The sequence below is a fragment of the Vicia villosa genome, linkage group LG7, assembly GCF_029867415.1.
Source record: "Vicia villosa cultivar HV-30 ecotype Madison, WI linkage group LG7, Vvil1.0, whole genome shotgun sequence".
NCBI lineage: Eukaryota > Viridiplantae > Streptophyta > Magnoliopsida > Fabales > Fabaceae > Vicia > Vicia villosa.
The window spans coordinates 84,723,953-84,734,094 of NC_081186.1; positions in this window are offsets into that span (position 1 = coordinate 84,723,953).

Consider the following 10,142-nt stretch of genomic DNA (forward strand, 5'->3'; position numbering starts at 1 on the left):
AAAAAATTACAAAACATGTCTGGTCTATAAAATAAACATGTATTGTTAAATTCATTTTTTTTAAACCGATAAAATGTATATCGGACTTTTTAAATATACTAATGGATTTTTCAGTTTATACCGCTTTATTAACTTGTACTACATATTTTTTGTTCACTCTTTTTTGATAAAAATTTGACAAAAGTAATTTAGGTATTATGGAGAATTGTAGAGGTGTCAGATAAAATTAAAATTGTGAGTGAAAAGTAAACTTCTCGAAATCTAGTTAGCACCTTAGCCACTAAAATTAGTATATCTTTTTAAAATTCATCGTTAAATATTTTAAGACTTTTTAAAAATATTTATTGTCGAAACCTCTCAAGACATCCAAAAATCTGGAATACACTACAAAAATGCAGTAGAATTAGTTGTGATCAAAATAAAGAGAATTAATTGTGATCAAAATAAAGAGAAAAAAAATATGTACAGATACTAACATATTCTTATAATGTCAACTAATGAGAGACGTGCATCTCACTAAATCACACATTGATTTGTAAAATATTGACATGATATGGATGCATGATAAATTTTACTGGGTGATAAAAACTATTTTATTCCGACAGTGCATTTCCTTTAATCTTCAAAATCAATTGAAATTTTATCTTTGCATATTTCATGTAAAGTAAAAGTCGTGGTACATATTATTATTATTATTATTATTATTATTATTATTATTATTATTATTATTATTATTATTATTATTATTATTATTATTATTATTATTATTATTATTATTTTGTTTTTTAATTGTGATATATTCCGCATTTGTGAAATATGACGTATACCTAATTTGTGATATATGTGGTATACCACATTTTTCTCCCTGACCCCTTAAATAAGCGATATTTATAATATGAGCTTTTGTTTGTTGGAATTATATAAAAAGATGGAACAAAAATGTTTGGAACTTTTGGGGGACTTTACAGAGTGTTTACCATTACATAGGTATATTTAATTATATTTGATACATTGATCACTTGAATTTTATGTATTTATTTGTTAAAATGATTTTTATATATTTCTTTGTAGTTATTTCTAACTCAAGAAATACTATTATGGGCTCAAAGTATTTAACGATAACATGAGATTATTATAGTTACTATTTATTTTGATACATCTATCATATAAGATGTATAAATTTATTGGGAATGACACTTGAGAGAAGTTGGTCAAGTCTCCCAGCACTCATGAATTTTAGGCTTAGAGGCAAAGAAGAAAAGAGAATAGAGAAAGAAAACTAGAACATATAATGATTAAAGAAAAAAAGAAAACAAAGAGAATTAGAGTTGGGAGATCCTTTTATAAGCCTTAATTGTAACACCCCATTTCTACCCGATAAATATATATAAATCAGAGTTTTTAAAATTTCTCAATAAACAAATGAGGCGTCACATGATCAAAACAAAACAAATCAACTCGTCGCATAAAGCGGATACATAGCACCTTTGAAACAGAGTAACTTATTATTTTGTCCAACCAAAATGAAACAATTAAATAGCAACATCATAAATAATATAAATCGTTCCCCCCAGAGTGCTACGTATCAGAGTGACAACCGACTCGAGTAACGGCAAATAAATCTTCATACTTGAATACCTGCACGTTGCCAATATAAAGGCAACGGCGAAACAAGAGAAAAGGGTGAGATATCAAATCATATAAGTGGGCGTATGATAAATTGTATATTAGGATACAGACATATAAAATCATCACATCACAAGTATCAATAGTTACTATACACATCATACTTCTACAGTTCATTAATCTCACATACTTTTCATCACCCAACAAGCCATAATCATGTAAATAGTATCATTTAATAAATTTCACATATTCAAGTAAGCACAAAATTCAATAGTATAATACTCAAAAGATTCAATACTATTATCCCAACTATATACACAATCCATCATTATCACATATTCACACGTTTAACCAATTATATATCAAAACATCACCAATTTCAATTATCACATCTCATGTACACATGACAATCACATAAATACATATATTCAAACATCACTTAACCTCAATGTGACTCAATGCAAGATATGTGACTCTATGCATGTGGTACCCAATGTGGACCCAAAGTTCCACCGCTTCCGATTCATATAGAATCCAGCCACGCTTCAGATCCGGACAAGATCAAAGCCACCAAATGTAAACATATAGTTTACCGCTTCCGATTCACTTTAGAATCTAAGCCTCGCTTATGTTTCAAAGCAAACCACCTTTGTTTCAAGGCATCCATGATATGAATGTATGTACAATGTTAATCAAACATATGCAATTAAGATCATCTCTACCATCTTAATATTTAGCATATCACAATAATTCAACTCGATGAATTATCCACCAATTGTACACAACATTCACAACACATACATATCATTCACATATAAAAGGTCAATTAATCAATTACGATTCACAAAATCCAATTAACACTAGTAACCATACTATCTCATGTTAATTCTCATTTTGCCAATTATATATGAACATACACATTTAAAATCAAGCAATTAATCATTAAAATTAATGCTATCCAACTACCCACAGAGAATCAATATCAAAACAACATCATTGACATAATAATATATATTTCTCAACATACATATTCACGCCAAAACACAATTACGGATAATTTCTCAAAATATCGTAATTTACCGACAAACCGAATAGTTGATCTAATTCCAAATTATATTCCAATCAGTTAAACACATTGAAATTAATTCAACTATTAATTTAATCAACCAATTAATAATCACACTATATTAATTTAATTCACTTCAATTTCTACTCCATTTCCAATTTCTAGCATTCTATTGCTCAAAACCATTTTTATTGAAAAGAATATCACGCTAGCTTTCTAACGCCTCAAACGGAGACTCAAACGGAGTTACGGTTCAAAAGATATGAATTGTTAAGGTTCCAATGAAAAAAACAAACACCAACGTTATACACTGACAACTCTAAACATGTCAGAATTACTCAAGACAAATAAAAATATGACTCTTAATAATTCAAAACAACTCTGACAACTTATTGTCGACTCTAACAACTCTATTGACAATTCTTACAACTCTATTGACAATTCTATTAAATTATTATAATTTATTTATAAAGAATATTTAAACCAAACACAATTTCAGTCGATTCGTAAAATATCACAATTTCAACAAAATAACACCACCATGTTAATCTACTAATTAAACTTAGCTACTACGTCAATTTTCATCAAATTCCGGACAACTAAATATACCGCTTAATTCGACTATTTTAATCGAACGGGACTGTTTTACATTTGTTAAACAATTCTACTAATTATTCCTCAGTTTGCTAAATTAACAAACATATTATATGATTAACTAACCTTTATGTCATACTTTATATATTATACTTGTAATTAAAATAATGTTATTAAAATAATGTTATATTATACTAATAATCAAACCACACAAAATGAAACAAACATACATGGAACGAAATGTAAAAAAATCATGGTACAACATCTTGTTGCCGACGTCAATGGCTAGGTGCTGCTGGGTCGTCTGTCGCGGCCTATTCGCACCGGCATGGCTCATATTAATTTGTTATTCCAGAATCACAATTAATAGCATAGTTTCATAATCATTTATATATTAATACGAATAACAACAACACAAATTTTCATTTCCAGAAACAACAATTTAACACAACCAATGCAATAAATTTACAAACCCAAATCCCCTCATATAAAGTTTCATAAGCCCCATTATAGGAAGAGAACCCCACCCTTACCTTATAAATGGAAGCAACTCAATGGGTCTCTAATTGCATCTTCAATTGACACCATATATGAAAAATCTTCAAGCCCCTTCTTCTTCTCCATAGCCTTGCCTCTTTCTCCTCTCTTCTTGTTCTCTTCATTGTGACAACTCTCCTCTTTCCAATTCTCTAAAACCCTAATATAAAATCCAATTTGGGCTTAGAGTTTAAACTTTCTCTTTATTTAATATCCTCCAAAATCACTTTAGGCCCAATAAAATATATAACTCAAATAATCAATTATATCACCTTTAATAATAATTCCTTCAATATAATAATTCCGACTTATAAATAATATTATTCTTAATATTATTTTCTTATTATCCGACTTCGATTTTTATAATTCCAAATACGCCCTTAAATAACATCGACAACCCAAATTCGACTAAATCAAGTATTTAAATCCTTCAATAATTTAATTAACCAATTTAATTAAATTCGGGGTGTTACATTAATCACAACTCAACTCCACCATCACGCCATGAGAAATGGAAGAGAGCATGCCAAAGACAAAGAGGTGAGTTCACAACAAAGGCTTCATGCAATTTTTTTGAAAAGATCGTAAGTATATACTTTTTTCAACGTTACTTATTTTAGTTAATTCAATTTGGTAAAAATGAACTTTTATTTGTGTTATAGGTTTTACTGGTTGAAAATCCAAAGATGGTACCTTTGTTTCACAATAATATTATGACACATTAGTAGAAGCGATTGAAACCGAGGATCATGGAGGGCATGTCTGTGGCCTTGGAAGAGACGTCGGCTTGAGGATATTGTTTAGATCATCACCAAAGAAATGCGCAAGAAAGAAATTGAAGAGGTAGTTGATGATCAAAGGGTTGATGAGAGGATACAAAAAGCATTAGAAAAGAAGAGAGTGACTTAGGAGGTGTGAGAGATGGTGAACTAGGAGGAGCGAAATAGGTTGATCCATGAGGTGCGAGAGATGTTGATCCTGAAAGTGTGGGAAATGGTGCATCAAGAGGAGCGAAATATGTTGACCGAGGAAGAGCGAGAGAAGTTGACTGAGGAGATGCGAGAGAAGTGTACCCGAGTTGTGATTGAGGTGAATATATGTTTGGTTTAAAATTTTTTGTTTCGTGTTGTTATTTGTGTATTTATATTTATGTATTATGTTGTTGTTGTTTTAGTGATGGAGCAATTGAAATCGATGGGTGTACTCATCCACCAAATTTTAAATCAGTTAGACATAGTTGAGAAAGTTGCTTTGGGTGATAAGCACGAAAGTTAGTTGTTCTGCCCCACAACACAATATTGACATCACAATGCCTTAACCAAATAATATGTTAAGATTGTCAAGGATGGTAGAGGAGATAGAAGACACCTTCGTAATAACATTAAAACATGAGCCAAATCAATATTATATAATTAAAAAGAGTTATATTTTATATATTTTGTAGAGTATTAATTAATTAGACATAACCATACTATAATTATGATACATGTAAGTATACGTCATTGTAGAAGGGAGTCCCTCTGACTGCGTGCATTGTGATTATTCTCGATTTACTCCCTTCATTCTACTATGAGTGATTCAACCCATTATTTCATACTCCCTCCGTTTCTTTTTAAGTGTCGTTTTAGCAAAAAACTCTTCAACCAAGATAGTGGATTATTAGAGTTACTTTTCCTATTATACCCTTATTTATTTTTCTCTTTCTAAATAAATTCAATCATACACTCTATTTTTCCAATAACTAATTGAAAAATTTGAGGTGGAGTTATTAAAAAAATAAGGGTATAAATGACAAATTATAACATTAAATTATAAAACGACACTTAAATAGGAAAAAAAATTCTCCTAAGACGACACTTAAAAAGGAACGGAGGGAGTACATATTAAGGAAAATACAAAAATGTAAGAAAGAGAATAATGTTTTTACTATAGTACCTCTAATCATGTGTTGGAAATGATGACAGTTTAATTAATTAGAGTTAGAATTGAAAAAAAATGTATTCGAAATTAAAATGAATCATTCATTTTGAGACATTATTTTATTCTAAATGAACCACTCATTATAGGACAGAGAGTACAATGATAAATCATATTTCATTATATAAAAATCATTACCTAATTTTAGTTTAACCGTTTTCTTTTTCAAATTCGTATATCGATGATTTTTTTTCCTCTGATTTATAACTTAAATGGTTAACAAAATTATTTAGAAGTTAATAGATTATATAATAATTTACAAATTATACATTTTTATTTCTAATAGACTCTACAATTTAAAATAAGACTTGATCACAATTTAGAAAATACATCTTCTAATTTGAATCTCGATTTGATAATACTCCTAAAGTTTTAATTTGATAGTTTAAAGATCAAACCCTAAATATTAATGTAATACTAGTACCTATAACTAAAAATAATAATCAAAATGTATAAGCATCCGTAAAAAATTCAACAACATGCATCTCGAAAATGAATCTTCATGACATCGATGCTCATTAAATTTTCTCACGTTGAAGGGCTCATGTTTTTCTTCCAACATGGTGAGATGTCTGTTCTTCAGCCATATTTTATTACCTTCAAAATTTGTGATTTTTGAAAAACCAAACGACAAATTAATTTATCAGTCTCTCAGCTTCCATACCTAGGGTTGAAAGTTGAAGGAAACATTAGAAAACACAAAGATACTATTCCTACGGTCAAAGCATGAAAGGGGAGTTGTTTTATTTTGAAAGAGATGAAAAGGAAGGTTTGAATTTGAATCATGTGAGGTAGTTAATGCGAAGATAGGTTAACATAGAGTGTTTCAATATCGAAATTAGTTTCATTTATAATAATCCCTACAAATTAAATGCATGTCAGGAATCTCATTAATGCATTGCTTTGGTGGGAACTTCTGTAATTTCTTTGTTTTTCTAATTCACATATTATTATAAGGTCTTGTTTGGTTAGTCTCTCACACTAATTCACATAGTATTATATTATAAGGTTGTGTTTCTTTTTAATTATGAAAAATGTTAATTTATGTCATGTATAGGGTTTGTTTCACAAATTGAGTATTTATTTTTTTTGTCTTTAATTTTAGAACCTATATTTTAATAAAATTTATAATTTTTCAACATGCATTTTAGAATTTAAATTAAAATAACATAATAAATAAATTATGTTATTTTTTAAAAGTCTTACTTATTTATTTTTATAATATTTTAATTATTTATGATTTATTAATTTATCTATTTTTTCAACATAACAAATAAATATTATAAACTTGATACTTATAATAAAATAGATGAAAGCTATGCATTTAATTTTGTTATTATATTTTTTAACACATATTTCAGCATATAAATTAAAATCGCCATTTAATCGCTATTTTCTGTATTTTTAAAATGTGTTTTTTTTAATTCTTATTCATTTATTTTATAGTATTCTTAATTATTTATTTTTTCTTACTTTATTTTTTTCTATATAGCAAATAATTAGAGATATTAGAAAGTTTAGAGATATTATAAATATATAAAAATATATTATAAATTGACACTTATAATGAAATAGATGAAAGCTATGCTTTTAATTTTTTAAAAATTAAAAAGAGTGAAGACTCATTTTGGTCTCTCACAAATATTACACGAGTCAAATTAGTCCCTCACAAAAAAATTGACCCAACTTAATCTTTTACAAAATTTAACCGGATCATATTAGTCCTTCTGTGCTAATATTTTTTTCAAATTGGTTTTTTTTTACTTCTAAACCAGTTCTTTTCATACTTTTAAACCGTGACTGGACTGACATGTTGGATTTTTTTTTATTTTTTATTTTTTATTTTTTAAATACTACATTAATTTTTATTTTTAATCTCATTTTTAAACAGTTATCAATGAATAATATCAAAAAAGTCAAAATTATTTCTTATAAAGTAATATTTAAATAGGTAATTTTCATTGATAACTGTTTAAAAATGAAATTAAAAGTAAACATTAATTTAGTATTTAAAAAATAAAAAATAAAAAAATCCAACGTGTCAGTCCAGTCACGACTTAAAAGTATGAAAAGAACCGGTTTAGAAGTAGAAAAAAACTGATTTGAGAAAAATATTAGCAGAAGGACTAATATGATCCGGTTAAATTTTGTAAGGGATTAAGTTGGATCAATTTTTTTGTGAGGGACTAATTTGACTCGTGTAATATTTATGAGGGACCAAAAGGGTCTTCACCAGGGGCGGATGCATGTTAATGACATTGGGGGCTTAAGCCCCCACAAGAACAATTTTTTTTTAATGCTATTAACATGTATATTATTTAGAGCCCACATAAAATTTAAGTAATCACATCACATTAATTTACACTTAGCTACACATTATAGTTTTATCTTTTAACTTTAACTATTTTAATTGTTGTTTTTTAAATTCTTATTATAAATTCTTCCACTCTTTATAAAAATAGTTTGTGTTTAATTTGATATTTTATTTAAAAAGCGTTAGATGTGTAGTTAGTTTTGTTGGAAAATAAAATTTTTTTCAACCATATATTTTAAAGAAAATAAAATATGCACTCATATATGAAGGATAGGCGATTGAACGGTTATATAATTTTATGTATAATAAAGTGTCATTTTCGAGAATTCATGGTAGGTAAAGTAGGCTTCAAAACTCAAGAATATATTTATAGTGTCATATTTGATAGTATTAGTAGTAAAAAATCATTAAAAATTTTTAGAACAAAGAAATTCATAAGAAATAAATACAATTTATATAAATTTTTATATAATTTGAATTTATATGTTATTATAATTATTTTAAAATTTGTAATATCTTTTTTAGTCAAAATACTTGCACTATTTTTTGCCCCCACCAACAACAATTTCTGGATTCGCCACTGGTCTTCACTCAATTAAAAAATTGCGTTTTTAGATACAAATTTTAACTATTCTTTAATATATGTATTCTTAGAAAAGTTAACATCACATTTTTATTTTTTTTTATATAAGGGAAATGCTAACTAGTACTTTCTAGGACATCAGTTAAAAGATTAAAAAGATATGTTGAGTATTAAATAATAAATTAAAAAGATAAATTTTTTTACTCAAAATATGCGTATTAAATGTATTGAAAGCATAAATGATTAACTTTTTTAAAGAATATTTTGTGTACTCAATACATTGGATCTAAAATGTTTTTTTTATTTATTTAAAATGCTTAATCAGTGTCCCAAAAGTACTCGTTAGCATGACCTTTTATATAATACTCTATTCGCTCTAAATTATAAATAACTCTGACAATTAAATTATATACAAAAATACCTCTTAATTGTTGTAATTTATGAACACTAAATATTCATTGGTGTGTTTTAAAATGACAAAAAAAGAAGTGGAAGTGAATAAGTGTCAATAAATGCAGGAAAAATAGACTCATATTCACACACAAAGTGATATTCACATTAAAAACTTTTATTATAAAGAGTTATGTTCATTAATTCAATAAAAGGACAAATTAGAATAAAGTGTCACATGGACGAGTGTGGTATGAGGCGGTTCTATAGCCCGGCGAGCCCTGACATGCATCCAGGCTCAACCCCTACTTTGTTAGTATTTTCTCCAATTTAATAGCCGATTTTTAAACGAAAGATAAATTTAAAAAATAAACTAATCATGAATGATACAGTATTATAGACCTACTATAGACTGACTATTCATATTTCCTCTCGCCCCTCTACCTCTTCGTCACTTTCAACTAGCTGAGCATGTAATAGTGTTCTTCTCTTGATTTTTTTCTTATTATAACAATATATTATTATTATTATTATTATTATTATTATTATTATTATTATTATTATTATTATTATTATTATTATTATTATTATTATTATTATTATACAGTACCGCAATAAGCAATTGCAATATAGGTTGTTTAATTTCACATAGTTGATACTTGATAGTTCAAGATAGCCTATCACTAACGATAAAAAGTTTCCTATCATCCTATGGCTTATACTGTTCGTACTATCTATAGTCTTTTTTTTATTGCAGTGATTTATTTATGATTCAAAACCAATAACTAGGTTTAGAGGGAAAGAAAGAAAGGATAATATTCCAATGCAAGAATTACCAAATCTATATAACCGTTAGATTTAACATCTGTATTTTTCTATTTCATTTTTTTGAAATGAAGTAAGATGAATTTTTTTATTAATTCAATGGTTTTTTCTATGACTATTTTATGACTACTCCAAGAATTTTGTTTTTCTCAAAATATTCTGGTGCCAAATATGGATGAAGAAATAGCGGTTCGGGATCGTTCAAGAAGGGAAGGAAGGACTGTCACTAA